The sequence below is a fragment of the Zosterops lateralis genome, assembly GCF_965231275.1.
Source record: "Zosterops lateralis genome assembly, chromosome: 1".
NCBI classification, from domain to species: domain Eukaryota; kingdom Metazoa; phylum Chordata; class Aves; order Passeriformes; family Zosteropidae; genus Zosterops; species Zosterops lateralis.
In genome coordinates this window covers 79,910,273-79,930,716 of record NC_139762.1, presented here as the reverse complement: position 1 = coordinate 79,930,716, position 20,444 = coordinate 79,910,273, and positions in this window count along the sequence as shown.

Sequence of the window (20,444 nt, the reverse complement as noted above, 5' to 3'; positions counted from 1 at the left end):
ATTTTCTATAGACTATCACATCCTGCCACCAACTGCAATGGTCAAAACTTTGCTAATTTAAAAAGTTCACATTCATGGCACTTGGACTTCAGTAGCCTATACAGATTGTCCAGCAAAATCTGGATTTTGAGTATTATTGAATGTGATCAAAAATTGGATACTTTGTATGTGTACACATTCCACTCCTGCTTGATGGGTTGCCCAAAGGATAAAGTAGTCCAAGTATAATGTTTTGTTCTCTGAAATAGTTTCCTTCTGACCTTATTGCATCAAAGTATCATAAAGTTAGTGCTTTAAATACCTCTACATATATGATATGCCTATTGACATCTTCAAAGGACTTTTTTTTTCCTTAACCAGAGGAAAATCAGCTTACAAGAGGATGAAAACTCTGTGGAAAAGATCCAGCGATAAAACACTTTTTCTCAGACTGAATGCTGAACGGCTCTTGAATGTCAACAAAACCAGCAGCAAGGAGGAAATTTTCTCTGTGTCCACTTCCAGTAAAAAAACATCCTTTTGATTTCATGCCTTTATGACCATGCCAGGCTCTCAGATCATTGGTATTAATCAATCAATCATCAATCAGCTGTCAGACTGTGACATCATGTCACTTTAAGGTTTGCAAATATGGGAAATTCCAAGCTGACACAATTCACACTTAGGTAATAGACTATTCCTTTAATCAGAGCACACACTTATTGTTGGGTACACAGTCCTCTCCTGTTTCCAGTGGTAGTCAGAACTAGGGTTTTCCTCTCACATACCCTTGTCAAGTCTATGGCAGACCACCTGTAACTGATTTTTTTATCTTCTGTTACTTTTTCCTTTTTAAACCTATTGAAGGTTATTTATTTATTGATTGATTTTTTTAAATTAACAGCTGCAGCAAGCAGTCTCACCCAATGGCCTTTATTAGGGAAGAACCATTGGCTTGTATTTTCAACCTGTTTCTTGTTTACTGCATTTGATGACCACATTTGCCTGCTAGTGGAAGAGAGACAAGAGCTCCAAGTTCATATCTTACATTTTTCCTGTGATTTATCTTACACTCATTCAGTTATCCATTCTCTAGCTGTAGATTGCAAACATACACCAACCCTCTCAGGGAAGTTGTGACCTACCCTGATAATTATTTCAGATTTTTGTATTTTCCTGATCACTGCTATACTTTTGGAACACTGCATAATTATGGGGGTCAGAGGGATGAGTCTCTCAAAAACCTGAAATGTGGCCACTTGAAAAATACTTGGAATCTTTTTCTTGATCAGCTACAAGGAAGTAGGGCTATCTTCTATAAACCATGATCTTTGACAGTAAATATTCTTCTTCCCATCATCTTCCTTGGTTCACAGAATCGAATTATAAGTCATGTTGGAAAAGAATCAGGTGGTCATGTACTTCAATCTACAGAAAGCAGAGTCACCTCCGAATTCCGATCAGGTTGCTCAGGGCTTTGTCAGGCAGGACTTGAAAAATCTCAAGGACAGAGATTCCACAGCCTTGCTAGGCAACCTCTCTCAATGGCTAATTATCCTCACAGTGAATTGATATTTCTCCTTAAGCCTGAGCCTCTTATGTCTCGATTTACGTACATGGTGTCTCGTCTCCTGGCCAAGCACCTCAGTGAAGAGCCCAGCTCTATTCATTTGATTGCCTCCTTATCTGTAATGGAAGGCTGCCATTAGGTTACCCTGCCCTTAAAGCATCTCATCCAGGCTGAACAAGGTCCATTTCCTCATCTTCACAAAGGATGTACGCTTCAGTTTCCAGCTGTTTTGGTCACCTTCCTTTGAAAATATTCCAGACATTCAATGTCTGTCTTCAACTGGGCTGGCAGAAAGAGGGGAGATGGTGTCAAAACCTCAATACAATATTCCAGGTGGGTTCTGACAAGTGCTGACCCAAAAGGGCAATGGAACACATCCATCAGTGTACTGTCTAACACAGCCCAACATGCTGTCAGCTTTCACTGCTGCCAGGGGACATTGCATGGCCCTTCATTTGTCTACTGAACTTTAAACAAATTTGCTCATCCCTTGTCCACCTCTGATGACACGTCTGGCACAGTTCCATGGAGTTTTCATGTGTTTGCAACACTGTCCTGAACTTGACTTCCTAGATGCCACCACAAAATCAATTGCTATTGCAAAAAATGAATCAAAATTTCTCCTTACTTTATGGCTTAACAACATTTAAAATCAGCATGGAAACTTGTAAGACACTTTCTCAGTTCAACTTCCACAACCACATCTGAAGTGTTGCAGAGTGGCTCAACTTGAGCATTAAGAAGAGAGGGAGCAATTGTGGGCATTTAAAAAGCCCCTCCCTCACCACAAGAGCAATCCTACTTGTTTTCCCTAAAGTGATGGAGAGGTAATTCTACTGTTCATGAGACTGAGAAAAATGAGATTGTAGAAATTTGATTCTGGCTCTGACAGGTATTTGATTGGGGAGATTATAGGCTCTAAAATGTTTGGAATAGAGATTGTACTTCAGCATTGGCTATGTTTAGGGAATATGTTCACCAGACAGTAAACACTACAGAAGAAGAAAATCACAGCTAGATAAAATAATAATTTAAATAGCCGAGATGCTTGTCTTAAATTTTTGTCAAAAATGCAATTGCTCACTGTAGTCTGACACGTTAGAGGCTAAGTTCTTTTGCTTGAACTGTTCTTGACAGATTTTAATGTTAATTGGTTTGGGGAAGATGCCAGACAATCTAAAACATTTGCTGCAAAACAAATGTGAAGGAAATATGGCTCAGGGTGCAGAGTCTCACAATTCACTTACAACTGCTGAGAACAAGCACCATTCTCTACAGAGAATGACAGAGTGAGACAAAGAAAAAATTAATTTTAAGAAGTGGCAAGTAACAAGCAACTATGCCACAAGATTTACATCCTGTACATTAAGCAGCAATAAAACATTAATTTCATTATAGTAAAAATGCTGACTATAAACTCCAGCAAGGTCTCAGAAAAAATACAAAGCAGTTGCAGTCAGCAGGATCTTCTCTGAACACAAATTACCATTTATGGCTAGCAAAAGGAAAATACTCAGGAAGGTAAAAGTAATGGAAACCGATTTGTGAAGAAGTCCCTCAGGGAGAAGGCAAAAAAGGTTGTCTCATCCCAGATATTAACTCAAAGCACTCATCTCACCTGCTCATTCCCCACACCACAGCTGCAAATGGTAAGCTAGAACAGCTGAACTACAGACCACCTGTTTTTATTTTGGGATCTAGCAATGTTATTGTACCTCAATGCAATTAATAGACCAACAGGGCCACTGTTTCTGAAGGAAGAGGCCTTTGGACTGCACTGGCATGCAATACATCTTGTGTTGGCAGTGAAGCAAGTGGAATCTCAGACTTTTCAGAGCACATTCAACCCTTCTATGTTCTGTGGAGAACCCCTTCTCACTCAAGACAACCATGTCTTACACATAACAGAAGGACTCAGCATCCCAACAGGAACTGAAGGGGGGAACTTTGAATCACAAGGTAGTCTGGATGCCCAGTTCTGGTTCATTTCCATTGAGTGTGCACTTGTCTTCTTAACAGTCTCACAAACTAATGAAAAGTTGAAAAAACATCTTTGAGTAAATCTGCAGAGACATGGAGGTAGGCCAAGAAGATTGCTCTGTCTGGATGGAGACTTGCTTCCCAGACCCATTAAGGACACATGAGCACATGAAGTCTGCTGTCTACTCTTTGTGTAACAGAATTTTAGTTCTGCATAGTTTCCACTTGCTCTTCTCTCTGTTTCTACAAGCCAGCAAGAATGCACTTCTCCTTCAAAATGAACGGGTAAAATACTTCCATAGGCATAAGAGATGCCAAAAAACGGGGAAAGCTGTGGAGGAGAATGAGAGTCTTCACATAGTACTTTTGAGTAACAGCTAAACTAAATCTATTTCTCCAATGAGTAATCAATATATCAACATAAAGAGGGTTCTGGCCAAAAAGAGAAAGAAAATCTCATGTGTGCCAAGTGCAGAAGCAGTGAAACACAGACATAACCAACTACAAAATACCATCCTTCTCTTTCAGAAGGAAAAATTGGCTACACAGACTATCAGTCTCTCTACCATTTACAAAGAAACCCCAGATATTGATTCAAACACAAAGGCTCAAAGGAACCCAATGTTTAGCAGATAAAGGAAACAGAGATAACAGAAAATGAATAAGAATTTTGCAACAGCAGAGAATGCAAATAAAAGTGAAAGGTTTTACTTCTCTTAAGAACAATTGATGACCCACTGAAAAAACCCCAAGGAAATTCTTCCATATATCTTATTTTTTTTTAGGTAATAGATCTTCCAGAAGATGTAGCTGATAGTAAACATTTGTTGAATTAATTATCTTTGCATACAATTCCTACATTTCTTTGAAAGCTAAAATTTATCATTAAAAAGTTATTATTTTTTTATCCTCTGAAGTTATTTCCACCTTTAAAACAGTGTAATTTTTAAACCATTAAATTTTAACTTAAGTTTAAAAAATAGCAGTTAAAGAATTTGTCACAGAACCACTGACATCATGCCTCCTGTATTTAAGAAAAAAAAAGTTTATTTAAGAAATTGTAGTGATGACTTTCTAAAGCCTGGTACAGGTCATACTTCTGTAATTTATTCTGTATATAGTACCAATTAAGCATTACTACTTGTCATTGTAATGAAATAGTATCTAAGCATTGTAAGAGGATCATCTTTATCATAGGAAAAAGTTTTAAATACAGCTTACTTCATGCTACTAATTAACTATTATGAACTACTGCAAATTCATTAATGCTATTAATTCCCCCTGCCCTTCAACACTGCAGCAGAGACATACCTGACCTTTCCTTCCAGAACCATGTCCTCAGAAAAGGCATGTTCCATTTTACATGGAACTAAATCCCTCCAGCCAAATCAAGGAATTACTGGCTTGCTCAACCAACGTGCTCTTCCATAAAAAATCTCCACCCATTTCAGGCTGGTCTGCAGGAATTGGTCTGAAATGTTAAGCAAGCTTACCTGTGAGATACAATTATTGAATATAGTGGCTATTTAGCTTTAGATTTTCTTTAAAAGAACATTCCCAGATAACAGTATCAAGCCCAACAAATCATGTCTTCTAGTGGAGAGGTAAACATGATCTATTCTGCTCATGATTTTTGAGAAAAGAGACTGGAAAACACAGAGATCTGTTTCATTATTTTCCCTTTTCTGGATGCAGTTGCTACACAGTTGCTATGAAATCTTGTAAAAGAATTAGCAAGTCTCAAATACTTGAAAACATTCACACATATTATATTGTGACAACATTTAACACGTGAGGTTTGACAACTGGGCTGGCCCACATGTTGTCAAGCTTGCAAATGTTTCACAAAACTGTGCTACTAAACCAGAGACCAGCATTTCCAGAGTTATGTGGAGACAGCTGCTTTGGACAGGTCTCTCTGATCACGTTTGGAATTCAGCCTATTACCCACGACATTCTTAATGCTCTGGTTTACGTGCAAACTCTGAAAATGCAGTTATTCACCTATATGAGAGAATCTCTGAGCTAGAGAGGCTCAACCCTGAAAGAAACTAGTCTGCCTCTGGAAGGGCAGGCGGGCAGCAATGCTTTCATTTCCTATACACTGAGACTGCAAACCAAGAGAAAATCACCCATGCCATCTTTAGCAAATCACCTAGCACCTTTCAGGGCTTTTTAAGAAGCCATTGTAAGAAATACAGCACTGTATTTGAGACTGAAATAGGAAACCTGACAAAACAATGATTAATACAAACAGCACCCTAGAGACAAAAGCTATGTCCATTTTAAAGAAATATTCATTGAACATATTGTAAACCCAAAATATTCAGCAAGTGAAATCTGATTATGATACTAAAGTTCCCTGAAATCTCCTAAACTAGGAGAAATACAAATGAAACACTTTATCATTGACAATCACAATTTTACAAACCAAAGATTTTATACTCTCAATTCAATGTAGGTTTTTCATTTTTTTTTAAATGTCATGTTTTTGTGGTCGCTTATTTTCAAAGAAATTAGAAATACCATGCTTAAATTTTTGTGACCTCTTCCTGCCTCAACACAAGAATCCTCTTAATATTTATAGGCTTCCACAGTAGAAATATGAACTCAATGTTTCTATCCAAGATTCAGTCCAGATATGCTTTTTATCAGCCAGCTAGTCAAGTCTGCCAAGGCTAAGAAATTTCTGTCAGCCTTGGTTTTCACTAAGGAAAGTGTTTATTGCACGTGCAGTTAGTCAGTGCCATTCTCTATGATTAGGGTTGACTGCCACATGGGGACAGGCATGCTTTACATGTCAGTGGTGTATCCACCCCTCTGAAAAGTCTGTACTTGAAGCAACAGAACACCAGTGAAATATTGTCTGAAACTGTTACCATGCATACTACATCTTTTTACTCCATCTCAAAAAAGAGCAACAATTTTTTAGCAGCCTGGGTATGGTAACAGCAGACTCTCTCCCACTTATCACCCATGAAGCTCAAGGAGATATTTGATGTCTGAGGCAGAACAGCTCCTAGCATGTCCCTTGTGTAGGACAAACAGATGCTTTGTCTAGAATTAGTTTTGATTGTAGGGTTTTTTTTGTTGTTTTTTGGGGGCTGTTGGTGGGCTTTTTTGAGTTCTGTAGTTTTGGGAGGTTTTTTTGGGGGAGGACAGTGGTTGAGTTGCTTCGTTTTGTTTTCGAACTTCTGAGTTGTTCAAGTAGGGATCTAACAGCACTATTGCAACCACTTCACTTGAGTAGAGCTGACTGATCCACGGTTTTAGACCCTGTTATTTAGCATATGGCCACATCTGCATAAATCCCTTCTGTCTTGATCTCCCAGATTCTCTGTCTTGGATACAGGCTCCATAGTTGATCAAAGGGAATTCAAGAACAAAATAAGTTTCAAACAACTACCTCACAAGAAATATTACTGTAATGGGATTACTGTATAGGATGTATTTTTGATGGGACTCTAAAGTTTATTCAACAGTAGGCAAGTACATTATTTAATAAACCATGCTGGTGTATCACATGCTCAGCATTTCTGTAATTGAGGTACTCTGCCCAGATAAGAACCAATTCAAGGCCACATTGAAGCCAGGCTCAATAGCTCTAATTAGTCTGCATGAAATAAGTCAGCATTGCTGAATGGCATGAAAGCTACACTGCTTTAGGTAACGCACATCGTTCATAGAAACTGCAATGCCTTTCCATTCAAAGGTATCACATCACAGCATTTTTTAATTTAGGAATTTTGTAGAGGCATAAATTACATTTCATCAATTATTTCAAAACAGCCAAATGGAGGAATTAGAATAAAATTATTTTTAGCATTTGTTGTTTATTTTGGATAGCAAAAGGCAAAGATAATTGCGCTTTTTTTTTTTTTTTTTTTTTTTTTTAAACCAACTGTGTTTCAGGCAATTTACAAACATTAGGATTGTTTTAAAATGAAATGACCTAACATTTGCCAGATTTCCACTGCCAGAAAAAACAATTATGTGCAAAAAAGGTTTGAGAGATTATTAAAGCCTGTAACAGTCATAGCATTAAAAGAGTCCAAACACAGCTCAATGTTTTGCAACACAGCATTAAAGAACAAATGGAAAAAAAATACGATACCACACAGAAACAAAGAAACTATTACGGCTTTTCAATTCTGAAAACATATCATATTCAGAACTTCATAACACTACTTAGCAAAACAGGTAGCCCATGAGAGAGGCAAAACACTAACAAAGAAATACTGATGAGTTTCACACAAACTGTGAGAACAACTCCACTCCCACAGCCACCTGGTACATCCAAACTCAGCAGCCAAGAGTCCAGCACACAAATAAAACCTCCAGATCCAGAAAACTGCAATAACAAGGCAGTATCTGTGCCATATACAGTCACTGTCCAGTCTTCAGCAGTAATTCCCTGGACCATGCAAAGTAAAGAATATAAAGCATGGAATCACAACGAACAGCAAGAATTACAGATGTTAATACTTATGTCCATAAACATGTAATTGTCATAAAGAGATGGGATTTATATATCCTAAAAATAATAATTAAAAAAAGAATTGATTTCAAGTAGTATTTCACATAAAACTCTCTCCCGATTAGTAAGGCCAAAGATGTTCTTTTCTGGACAAAGCAAGGCAAATAATTACATTCGTTCTTCTTTATGGAGAAATCTTCTCTAAAATCCAAGATTGATTTATGTTTCTCATCACTGTGATGTATCTAGATTTATATCTTACATCTTTAGCAAAAGTAAACACCAAAAAAAAAAACAAAAAAAAAAAAAAAAAAAAAAAAAAACAAAAAAAAAAAAAACAAAAAAAAAAAAAAAAAAACAAAAAAAAAAAAAAACAACCCACAACCACCTGGTTTAGTTAAACTAGATTAATTAAATTCAAAAGTGAACAGAGTCAAGCATATCAACAGTTTGGCTGCACAGGATGTTTTTCACCATATTTGGAACTCATTTTGCACATCATTTGATAAGCATCACAGAGCAAGATATTTTTCTCATCTTCAGCTTTTGCTCAGCCTCATTCGTGCAGAGAGCCAGACATTTGCTTGAGGAGAAGTTTCCCCATTCTGTATTAAACACAGCTCCATATTTTCCTGTCCAAGGCTATTGGTGTCCACCACACCTCCTCTTTCTCAGGTAAAATAATGCTACACCATCCATACATGCAGATAGAGCTATAGCTGGCCTGTCATTTTTTTCTAGTGGAGCTAACAAGCAATTTTCAAGTTCTCATATGAAGTTATTTTGAGAATAAGAAGTTCCTTTAACACAATAATCTATTCTGAGGGGGAAAAACAAATGCACCTGTAATAACAAGGGATTTGTCCCATGAGAATCAGTAAAGAAAAAATGTAAACAATCCAAGAATAGATAGATTTGATGGACAAGTAAAATACCTTTTACTAACCAGTAGAATAATTAACAAGAAAACTATTAACCAATTATAATTGCTCACAAAATTTATAAAAACTGTATAAATTACAGCATGCATGCTGCCATAATAATGGGAGCCTTCTGAAGATAATACCGTGTCACTTTATATGTCTTGGGACCCTGAAGTTAGTCAAGTTTAGTTGCAATAAATGAACCACAGTCTGGAGGCTTACATTGTATCAGTGGGAGCAAGCACAATTCTCAAAGCCTGGAGTCAGTAACTTTCTCAACTAAGTTCTGTAACACACGGTAGTTTTCTAGAAGGAAAATAAAGAAATAAAGTACTTGTGTAAGTACATAATTGCACAACGTTTTATTTTAACCTAAACTGTAAACTTTCTCAACTACTGAAAACTAAAAAGCATTTAATTTTACTGTCTGAGTAAAAACTTGACTTTTTTTCTACCCCTGTGGGAAAACAAGCCTTTGTCACTGTTGAAATGTGAGGGAAATATAACATTTATCAGTAACTGTGGGTTCTAAAGCATAAATCAATATTGTTTCAATGCCATGTGCATGTTAAATGTTTTTCTATTGAGAGTCATATTTTATAATTATTTGATGGTCATGTTTTATAGGTTCTTTTCTACTTACTGCAAGACTGGCCTACAAAATGTGTAAGCATTTTACATCTTACCTCAGCTATGTAAGCATTTCAGGAGAAAAACAGTGCTCACAAAGAAACACTGGACTCTCTTATTCATTTGCTAGTATTCTAGTCACTGGTTTGGATCTTCATTATGAAATTCAAGCTATCTTAACCTCTATGGTGAGAGTTCTCTTAGCATAGGAAGAACTGTCAGGAAGCCAGCTGAACAGTAAACTTTTCTATTCAAATAAAAAAAATGATACATTGATTTAACACTGGTTCGGCTTCTTCCCTCCTCACCCTCCTATAGAATCTAAATGAAATAATACAATGCTTCTTTCAGAAACTTGGTGAATAATAAATAGTAATCCTGATGGAGAAAGCTTCTTCAATGTCGTAGGAAATTTTATTTTAAAGAAATTTAAATAAAATATATTAATTTATGGCCAAAATTAGAAATACCTGAAAAAATTATGAAAGCCAGTAAACCTGAGACTTCATAAGGTTCATAAGGTTACCAGCATGCTAATTATTCATTTAACATGTAATCTTTACATCTTCTTTATAAATGCAATATTGGATGGATTATCCATATAATCTTTCAGATGACTGAACTCGTTCAGCATGAGTAGGATGTACTTCCAGCAGAATCGCTTAAAAAGATCTCTCTCCTACTTGAGAAAATTTTCAGCCCACATCCCTGCAGCTAAAAGGACAGATGACTAGACTCAGACTAATAAATGATCAGTTTACTGCTGGTGAAAACACATTTAACACTTTTAAGAATCAAATTTCAAGTTAATTTTGTTACAGCAAATCAAAATCAATTCATGTAAACAACATACATTTTTTTCCCACTGTCTATTTGCTTCTGTAAAGTCTACTCCTCCAGACTGATGTATGATGCCAAACATTTTTCTGCCTAGGTACGATATGGCTTACACAGGCATCCCACTGAATGAACTTTTCTAATGCTATTGCTGTGTTATAGTCTCCAGTCTCTCAGATTTCTCCCCTAAATCAACAAATAGGTCCTCAGTACACACTTCAGCAGCTTTGGGGGAGCAGTGTGTACCCCACACTTTTTACCTCACAATTGCATTAATTATAAAGATGCAAAGATTACAAAGTAAATGCATAATTAGCATGCTGGCTCAGATAGATCTGTGGCCTTGTGACGACCCGTGTACAGACCTAGGTAATTTCTGCTACAATGCATCTATATTATAAACAACAAACTACATCTTGTTTTGGCAGAACAAAGCATCTTCATGCCAACGAGAGAACAATGTGAGAGCCTAAGCTAAAGAATAACTGAAGCCTCCCCCCAGATTTAAAAAGACTTCCCAGAACCTAACAGCAATGACATAGAAAAGGATTCTCCATGCATGAAGAGGAGCTTATTTTACAGACATGTTATGGAATGGAGGTACAAGTCGAACCAATGATTTCTTTTTCCTATTAATTCACCAGACTCATGTCAAGCGGTGGAAAAAACAAAGCAAGAAATTAAGTTACACACTGATTAGACCAGTGATGGCTGTGAAATATATGAGCATTTATCATTTCTTTCCAGACTTAACTTTTCCAGTACCATGTACCCATTCAAACAAAAAGAATGTAGTCCTGAAAACTCCACAAGCAATCCATGGGGTTTTTCTCCAAACATTTGAGAAAGATGAAGCAAAACTTCCATCTTTCTTTTCATTTAAAACAAAACCAAGAGCAACTTTTGTTACTGCTTTGACCTAATACCTATGGCATAAGGGTCTCCTGCAGGAAGACACAAACCAATAAATCCCCCTCCCTCCTCACACCCCACTCACACCCACCAGGCAGCACCACCTACACAAGCAGTGCTCCAAGAGCTATGCACTGAAGAAGCATAACAACATCTTGGTGATTGAGTTTCTCTGTGTGTGTTTTTCTGCTTTCATTTGGGTTTCTAAGTGTTTTTCCAGTACTTAACTGCTCACAGATGGGATATTTGCGAAAAACATATGCAACACCCCACCGAGACCCCATAAGAGTGCTATAATCTTTAGTTACGTCAGGAGAAATGCATGCAATGGTTCACTGGTGAGCAGATGCCAGTTGCTATGTAGGGAACGTTGCTCCATTATCGCTGTGTTCCTGTAGAAAACCTTACAGGAGAATAAGGTGGGTTTGTTTTTAAACAAAGCTGCCTTCACTCACTCACTCTCACTCTGGCTTTCATAACCAAATATTCACCAACACCAAAACTCACTGGTCTGAGCAGTCTGCCCGTGGTGAGGCTGCAGAGTCAGTGTCACTGGCATCCATCCAGGTCTCCCAGGATGGTTTGGGAGCCAAGGTGCTCATAAGGATGAGTCCTCTTCCTGTCAGGATGGCAGCCATAGGCAGCTATTCGTGGCTTCTTCCAGCCTTCAGAAGCTGCCAGTGATCAATCTTTCCATCCCGAGAGCCACCAAGAAAAGCTGCATTTAGACTTGTTCCTTCCTATAGCCCCTTTCCTGCAATTTATTCCTCCTGGTGCTTTCATACCCATACATTCCTAACCAGATCATCTTTAACAATGCTGCTGGAACCTTCTGCATATGCAGTGGGAGAGATCAGACCCCACCGATTTTTCCAGCTACATCTCAGTCCATGGCTAGTACAGGAGACTATGGGAGGATATCTTCAGAAAAACAAAATCCATTCTGGATGAGCATGCAACAAATAGCCTATCACAGAATTTTCTTCCTAATCCCTCTGTACTTAGCAGACACCCTAAAGTATAAGGCCATATTTTTTATCTTAATCCCATATAAGGAAACATTTTTTTGTACTTACAGTTGTCTAAGGCCTGTTAATCTTTTTACTCTCGAAATCTATTTTTTTTTTTACAGAAGTTTATAGCCAGTTACTTAATCCTCATATAAAAAAGTTAATCAGCCTTTTCTTATATGAGATAGGACTTAAAATTGTAAAGTCCATTATTTTTTTCCAGAAAGACATCAGCCAGGCACAAAAGCATAGAGACTTCCACAATCCCATGAACACAAATCTGACTCCCACTGCATTCACTGCTTGAAGCCTACCTACTGCATATTAGGGGAGTAGAGGCCCAAATGCAAGAGACTGCATTATACTGGAAGAAGCAGCAGCTTTATATTAAAAGTTTTATCACCATCTGCAAATTTACAATTCCTCACTATGTATGTATTTTGGCTTGCTTGTTTCTTTTCCAAGCATTCCTTGATATAATTCAGAATCAGCCTTCCAGCTGAACTGGTTTCTTGTGCAGCTATAACTGATGCATTTATTCATTAGCTTTGGTAAAGCCCTAGGCACACTGACAGCATGAATAATATACAAAGCAAAGACCAACATGCTCAAGAAATACCATAGTTTACAATGGAAAGCAAACAAAATAGGGATGGGGAAGTGGGGTGTCTCTCCCCTTTCTCTCTTTAAAATACATGGACAATCTACAACCTTGATAGGCAAGATAAGCAAATTCCTTATTTTTCCCTAGATGCGTGCATATTGGAGCATAAATGAGCTGAAGTACGTATGACATGTTCTATTCAAACACTCCCATAAAACTGCATAGACTTCTATTAGCTTAAATTTAGAGAAATAAACTACTTGCTTTTTACTTCTAAAGTTTATTCATTCTCTATGATCTCCAATAATTTTGCTCATAACTCATACACAGAAAAGGAGGTCACACAAACCTTGTGAAAATATAATTGGAAGCAATAGTCTGAATTCATTAGTCCTATAAACTTTTGATTTAATCCTCCAATACAACATAAGCAGTAAAAAGTATTCTTATCAAGCTGAAACACCTCTAAAACTTTCAGCCAAATATCTTCCATGCATAGTGGGGCTTGTCCTCTACACTAAATAAAAAGAATCCTCACCTATATGACCTTCTCTACCCTCGCCTTTGCCTCATGCAGAACAGTTTATCTAGTATTTTTCAGCAAAGCTCAGGTTGTATGGTCATTGCAGCAGTATGAATTTGGTGAGTTTAGGGGTAGAAGGGGCTTCAGGGTGGGAGGAGAACTTTCTAGTGTGCTACCATTTAACTCTCATTTAAGGATGAGAAAAAAAAGCTGCCAGGCTGTTTCATCTTCTCACTAACGCCTCAATAAAATTAAAGATATACTTAATATAAAGAATAGTGTCTTAATAAAATTACAATAGACACAATCATTTACTAAAAGCTAAAACCATACATAGAAGGTTCTGTAAAGATATAAAGAAACACAGAGGGTTCTTTCCTTTTTTTTAATTACTAAAGAGAAAGAAAACATTTTTTACACAGATCATGTAATATGCCAGATAATTCACAAGATCTTTTATTTGCCTTGGGACTTATGTTCATTGTAAAATTACCCTTAAATAAATATCATATCATGATTTTTGCTGGTTTTATTGTGGTATTCCTTTAGTCAGCCCTGTATGAAGTTCAATTTAAGAAGTGCACAGCAGGGTTCAGTACATAGCAAGAAAACTTAAGAATTTTGATGACCCCCATACCACAGTGTTTCACAGGTTCCCACTGGACATGGAAATCACTGTCAAATAAGCATCACATTCTTATGAAGTTCACAATGGGAACAGAATAAAATCAATGCACATAATAGGTGACGAAGCCAGTTATTGAACCAGCCATTTCAAACAATATTTTAGTATTTTTATGGTAGTTTTTAAATATCTGAACATCGTATGATCATCTCAATATACAGTTTTATCCACCATAATGTATTATGCAGGGTTTTTTTGATTTTTAAAAAACATTTGCAGAGTAAATAGCAGCACCCACAATTAAACTGAATTGTCTGAGATCGTTAGGCAGGATATACATTTTCACTCCTTCATTAGCTCTCTCTTTGATTAAATAACAATGGAAGTTATTTACAGATGCTAAAAATCATTAGCAGACACTCTTTACTAACTAAAAAAATGGCATCATAAAAATAGATGTACAATTGCAGACAGAAGAGAGAGAGAGAAAGACAGACAAAACATTAAAGAAACTGTAAAGAAAAAGAAATAATTAAAACAACCCCAACACAACAACAAAAAGCTCACATCCAACCAAACAAAAAAACCTCACACCACACTACTAAAACATCCAGTAGGAACAAAATTAAATATGTAATTTTACCATAGATTAAAGAGTCTGTTCCTTACTTAGGCTCTTAACATCTTGTCTGAGCTAATCCAGTGCTCAGACATTTAGTAATGACCTACCAGGCATTACTATCCTATCCTGAAGATCTTTATGATGGACAGTATTTCTTCCAGGACTGTAAAATGGAAAAATCTTCCCCAAATCAAATGGGTCTATACAGTTTGGTGCCATGACAGCTATGCCTAGCCACAAGGGCTCTCCCTGCCACACTTGAACAAAAGTTACTCACAGTCCTCCTCTTGTACTGTCTCCCACCCATCACTTTTTAATCAAGGAAGTGTCTTTCTCCCTGGTAAAACCTGATGCTTTCTTAATGTAAAAATCATTTAGACTTCTCTGGAAACCTCCTGAGAGGGCAAAGTCCAGGGAGCTGTGACAAAACCTCTTGTCACTCAGAGATACATGGTCAGAGCAGGCACTTTCATTCAACTCCTCATGTTTTCCTCATTGCCTTCATCCCACATGCACAAACAGCTAGGCAAATGTTCCTGGATTTACTGCAGGTACAAGCATGCTCACATCACATTATGCCTACCTTGGGGGTGCCAGAATTGCAGGGATACATACTGAAACCACTTCCACCATCAGCAAGCAAAATGAACCTGGGATCCCCAAGCAAGCAAAATGCTTTAATCTCATAACTGAGTACGGCCTGCAGTGGAACAGGACATGGAAGTGGAAAGCTGGACAAAGAAGCAAGAGCACTTCCAAAACATGGCATAATCTAGTACAACAGATTGGTAGAAAAATTCATCTAGTACAACAGCTCAGAGAAAAATTCATTTCATCAGGTCCTGAAGAGAGACCACTCCACTGGAACCTAGTGCGAGAGGATGACAACAGGCACAATCTTTTCAGCTACAACACAGTATTGTTTCCATAGAATGGTTTAGGTTGGAAAGAATGTTACAGACCCTCTAGTTCCAGCCTCCCCACAATGGGCAGAAATACCTTCTAATAGACCAGGTTGCTCAGAGCTTCATCTAACCTGGACTTGAATGTTCCCAGGGATGGAACATCCATGATTTCTTTCAGCAATCTGTTCCAGTGCCACACCACCCTCATTGCAAAGAATTTCCTCTATAATATCTAACCTAAACCTACCCTCTTTCAATTTAAAGACATAATTCCTTGTCCTGTCACTACAGAACCTTAGAAAAAGTCCCCCTCCAGCTTTCTTGTAGACCTCCATTATTATGAAATGCTGTGATAGTATCTGCCTGGGGCCTTCTCTTCTTCCAGGCAGAAGAATCCCAATTCTCTCAACCATAGGAGAGGTACTCCATCCTTCTGATCATCTTTGTGGTCTTCCTTTGAACTTGTCACAACAGGTCAATGTTCTTCTTATATTGGGGACCCCAGAGCTAGGTGCAGCACTGCAGGTGGGGTCTCAGCAGAGCAGAGCAGAGCAGAGGGACAGAATCCCCTCCCTCACCTGCAGCCCACACTGCTTTGGATGCAGCCCAGGACACATTTGGCTTTCTGGACTGCGAGTGCACATGGCTGGGTCATGTCAGGTTTTGTCCACCAAAACTGCCAGGTCCTTCTCCACAGGGCTGCTCTCAAACCATTCTCCACCCAGCCCATATTTGTGCTTGGGATTGCCCCCATCCAGGTGAATTTTGTTTGCAATACTTAAAAAATACAAAGAATCTTGTTTACACCAACTGTATACATCCTCCAACATGACCTAAAACCCCCTATCTCTCATATGAAGACACCTTTCACACTCAAAGTGAAATACAGCTCAGCCAACAGGTTCAGCAGAGAGCTGGTACTTCACATCAACCCCTGTAAAGCCTTAAAAATATTAGCAAGTTAGGATCCACACGATCCATACATTTTCTGCTGAACATATGAAAAGGGCATATTTCACAGCTACAGCAGAAACCCAAGCTCCTCACATCAGCAAAAAAGCCCAGCAAAACACAGAAATGCAGAGCTGGCCTTAGCTGGAGTCAGCAAGCAAAGATGCCTGGTTGCATTGATGGATCATGTAATAGGCTTGATGCTTTGACGAATATTCACCCTTACAGACCTTTTCTTCACCTTCTCAGAGAGTTTCCAAAAATACCATAGGAAGTTATTTGCAGCAGAGTGTCTCTCCTTGGCCAAAGTTTTCTAAAACATTAAACCTGAATATAATTTTTTGACAGGGGGAAAATCTAGATATTGGTGAAATATCACATTGAAGAGAGAAGCACAAAATAGAACAATGTTTCAATAGGATTTTTTCACTACAATAAAATTCATCCAATATACAAAATGCAATGTCTCTGCAACTGAAACAAAATGTTTCATTTAACTTAAATTTTCTATTTTATCAAAATTTCAGCAACTCCATATCTCAAAAGTTTGCCCCTAATACAAATTTTATTTCTTTTCAGCACTTGTGATACTTAAGCTTACTAAAATATAACAAGTTAATATGTGGTAAAGATCATTTCAATTTACAAAAGGTTGAAGGTTATGAATGAGTGAATTTATTTAAAGGTATACTTGAAAATTTACATTGACATTTGAACGTGAGTTTATTCTGTGCACACCAAAATAGCTTGGCTCTTTTACCTAGACACCTGAGAAATAACATGCTTCTAAATAACAGCAAGCAGATGGAGTAATTTCTATTTTCCCAAAATTAGCTGCACGAGCTTATTAAAGCTCTGTAGTAAATGTGCAACTTCATGCTCTTCCTCAAACTTCAAGATAAATATGACATTAAATGAAAGGACACATTTTAATATAACATTTAGGAACTAATTTTGACTAATTTTAACTGACTTCTGAACAGTGTCTGAACTGGATGCAAATGACAAATAGTTGGCGTTTATCTGCAAGTGTTGTTCCTGCATCACAGATACACTCATCTGAGCCTGAAAAAACATACTCTATCTCTTCACAGAGTGGAAGCAGCTGCAATGACAACTCATTTTTGGCAACTTTAGTCCCTATCTACTTGTAGCTAGCAGAAGCAGCCTCAATCACATATTAAAACTAATTAACAAACCCACTAAACTACACCATAGCAAATATAGATGCCAGCTTCATCAGCAAGAGCAAATATCTAACTCTTGCACTGCATTTTCACAGCAATTTTGAAGGAATTTTATGGCAGTGGTTAGCGGGCCTGTCCATCTCAGATCCTCAGATGGATCTCTCACTCTATCTTTTTCAAGTAATTGCAAAGGCAGGTAATCTGGACTGTGTGCATCAGACCACGGTATTAAAATAAAACAGAATTAATTATTGCAGGAGCATTACAATTCTGCAAATGTCACAAAATTTAAAATAAGGCTCCACCTCTGTGCAGTGCTGCAGAAGGGAGATTTAGGCATTTTTCTTCCAAACTTCATGCTAGGCAGAAGAATTTTCTGTGTTCATTACAAGAGAGCACACTGTGATTGAGACCCCACAACAGGAGCAGAAGAGTGAAGTGCTGTAACAGCAGCATTAGCAGTACAATGCAGGCCACGGTGCAAAACAAATCCTTTTCATGTGACTTGCTTGCCTTGGTAGTGGAGGGACTTGAGAAGAACAGCGTTGAACAGATCCTGCTTGGTGAGGAATAAAAAATTAAAATCTTGTGTAATGGGTCTGAAACTGATTACATCTTGAAATACCCAAACCCGATGATTTTTGGTCAATCAGCACATAATGGTTCAAAAGCACGTTAAAAATGAGGCAACCACCATATAGTGAGACATCCTCGAAAATCCTGCTCAGACTTTTTCTTTTGTACCTTTCCTCCCACTGAGAAGGGAAATACGCTGCAAGAAAAAGCCAACAGTTCAGGACATGAATGCAACAAGTCCTGAAACCTTAGAGTGCAACAATCTGGAAAATGAAGACCTTTTCTAAACCACCAGCAGCAGTTCTGAGGATCCCATACAGAGAACAACAGAGAAGCAAATGCTGCTACAAAGACAGAGCAAAGGCACTCTCCATTCTCAGGACTGGACTTGAGAAGGACCACAACAAGTTTTCCTTTCCCGTGGACCAGCAACAGCACACATACCCTCGCTGCTTAAAAAAAGAAACATCCTTCAGAATGTTTAAATTAAACTAACGTGGCTCAGATGCAAGAGGAGCTTTTGCTTGACTCAAGCCCTACTCTATCTGGGATTACCACTAGCACCACAACCCTAAACCCTGTTATCCCAGTAGGAATCAGACAAAACACACAGATCAGGCTGCACAGCACAAGAAGGTTCTTAAATTTATATTTTACTCTGCTAATTATCAAGGGGTAAAGCCTTCCAAAGCAAGCCAAGCAGGCTGGAATGTTTCAAATTATTCCATAATAATAATAATAATAACAATAATGATAATAGTAATAATAAAAAGTCCTACTACATGATATAATAGTAAACCTAAACTTCATAATGCAAAGTGCTGTAATGCTGTCCCAAGCCAGCAGACGGAAAGCTGAATTAATCTGCGCCGTTACACATGGGCTTGTTTAAACCACAGCAGTGAAAACAAAAAGACCATGTTATTATCGCTCAGCGCTGCCACTGAGAGCCCAGTGGGGAGCCACGACACCTCACATGAACCACTCTTATTTCACAGTGCTGCTGTTGGCAAGACCCTGTGAAGAGCATCTGAAACAAGCCGTGCAGTTATTCATGAGCTAAATGGATGCCAGAAACACCACGAAGAGGATAAAGGGATAGCGAGAGAAATTTGCACCTCTCTTTTCGTCTGGCAGAACCAGTAGGTGAAAAAGACAGATCTGTTTCTCTCCATCTTGATGTCTGCATTGGCACAGAGGTTTTGGCCAAACCAGGAAACAGCTTCGACTCTCACATCCAGTCTAAAACTGGGCTTGAAAACACTCTCAGTGCCAGAAGAGAGAGAAGGAAGCTGAGGACTTTTCCTACAGCTCTGTGGATCAATGCATGTATCCTCTAAATGTTGAAAAACAACCAGCATAAACTGGAGCAAAGTCATTATACTGGATATATCCTTGCAGCAGGCACAGAGTGGAGCAACGATTTCTGCAAGGATGACCTAGACAGATATTAAACTAGCAGGTGTCGCATACATCTGGGAGACAGACAAAGCACTATTAATCTCAAAGAAAAATAATGCAGCGTGATAACATGACATCTGGTCATGCACAATAAACACACTGTAAAACATTTATTCCTCCCTATTTGCTATGTAAGCAATGATTCTTTTAATTATCCACACCAAATCCAGGTTCAGAAGATGGTGATGAGAATTTTCTAAACATCTGGAAAATGCTTACATATATATTTTATACTTATTAAAAGAATGTTAGTGTTTGTGGACCTGATTCTGTCCATGTTTGTCAAGTGTCCCTCTTGAAGTCAATGGCTATCTGTGAACAGGAGAGAGAACATTTTTTTAAGCAGGATTCTAAAAGTGAAAATAAAGTTCTACCAACGTCATTTTGAATCATGTTTGAATCTGGCTTTGTTCTTTTGTTCTTCACTTGAGCATTTCTGTACCCTTTTGATGAGTTATTTGCCTGTTTTTAATACATTCAAAAGAGATAGTTTTAAAATATCTTAAAAAATAAAAAATTACAAGATTCAATGACACTTTCTAACTGCACAGAGCAAGTGCCAATGTGGAATTAAGCATGTCTGGGCACCAAGAAATAAACATTAACTGTTCTGAGGACAGAAGCAGTTTTTCTTAAAGTAAGCTAAAAAAAAAAATCAACACCACCAAAACC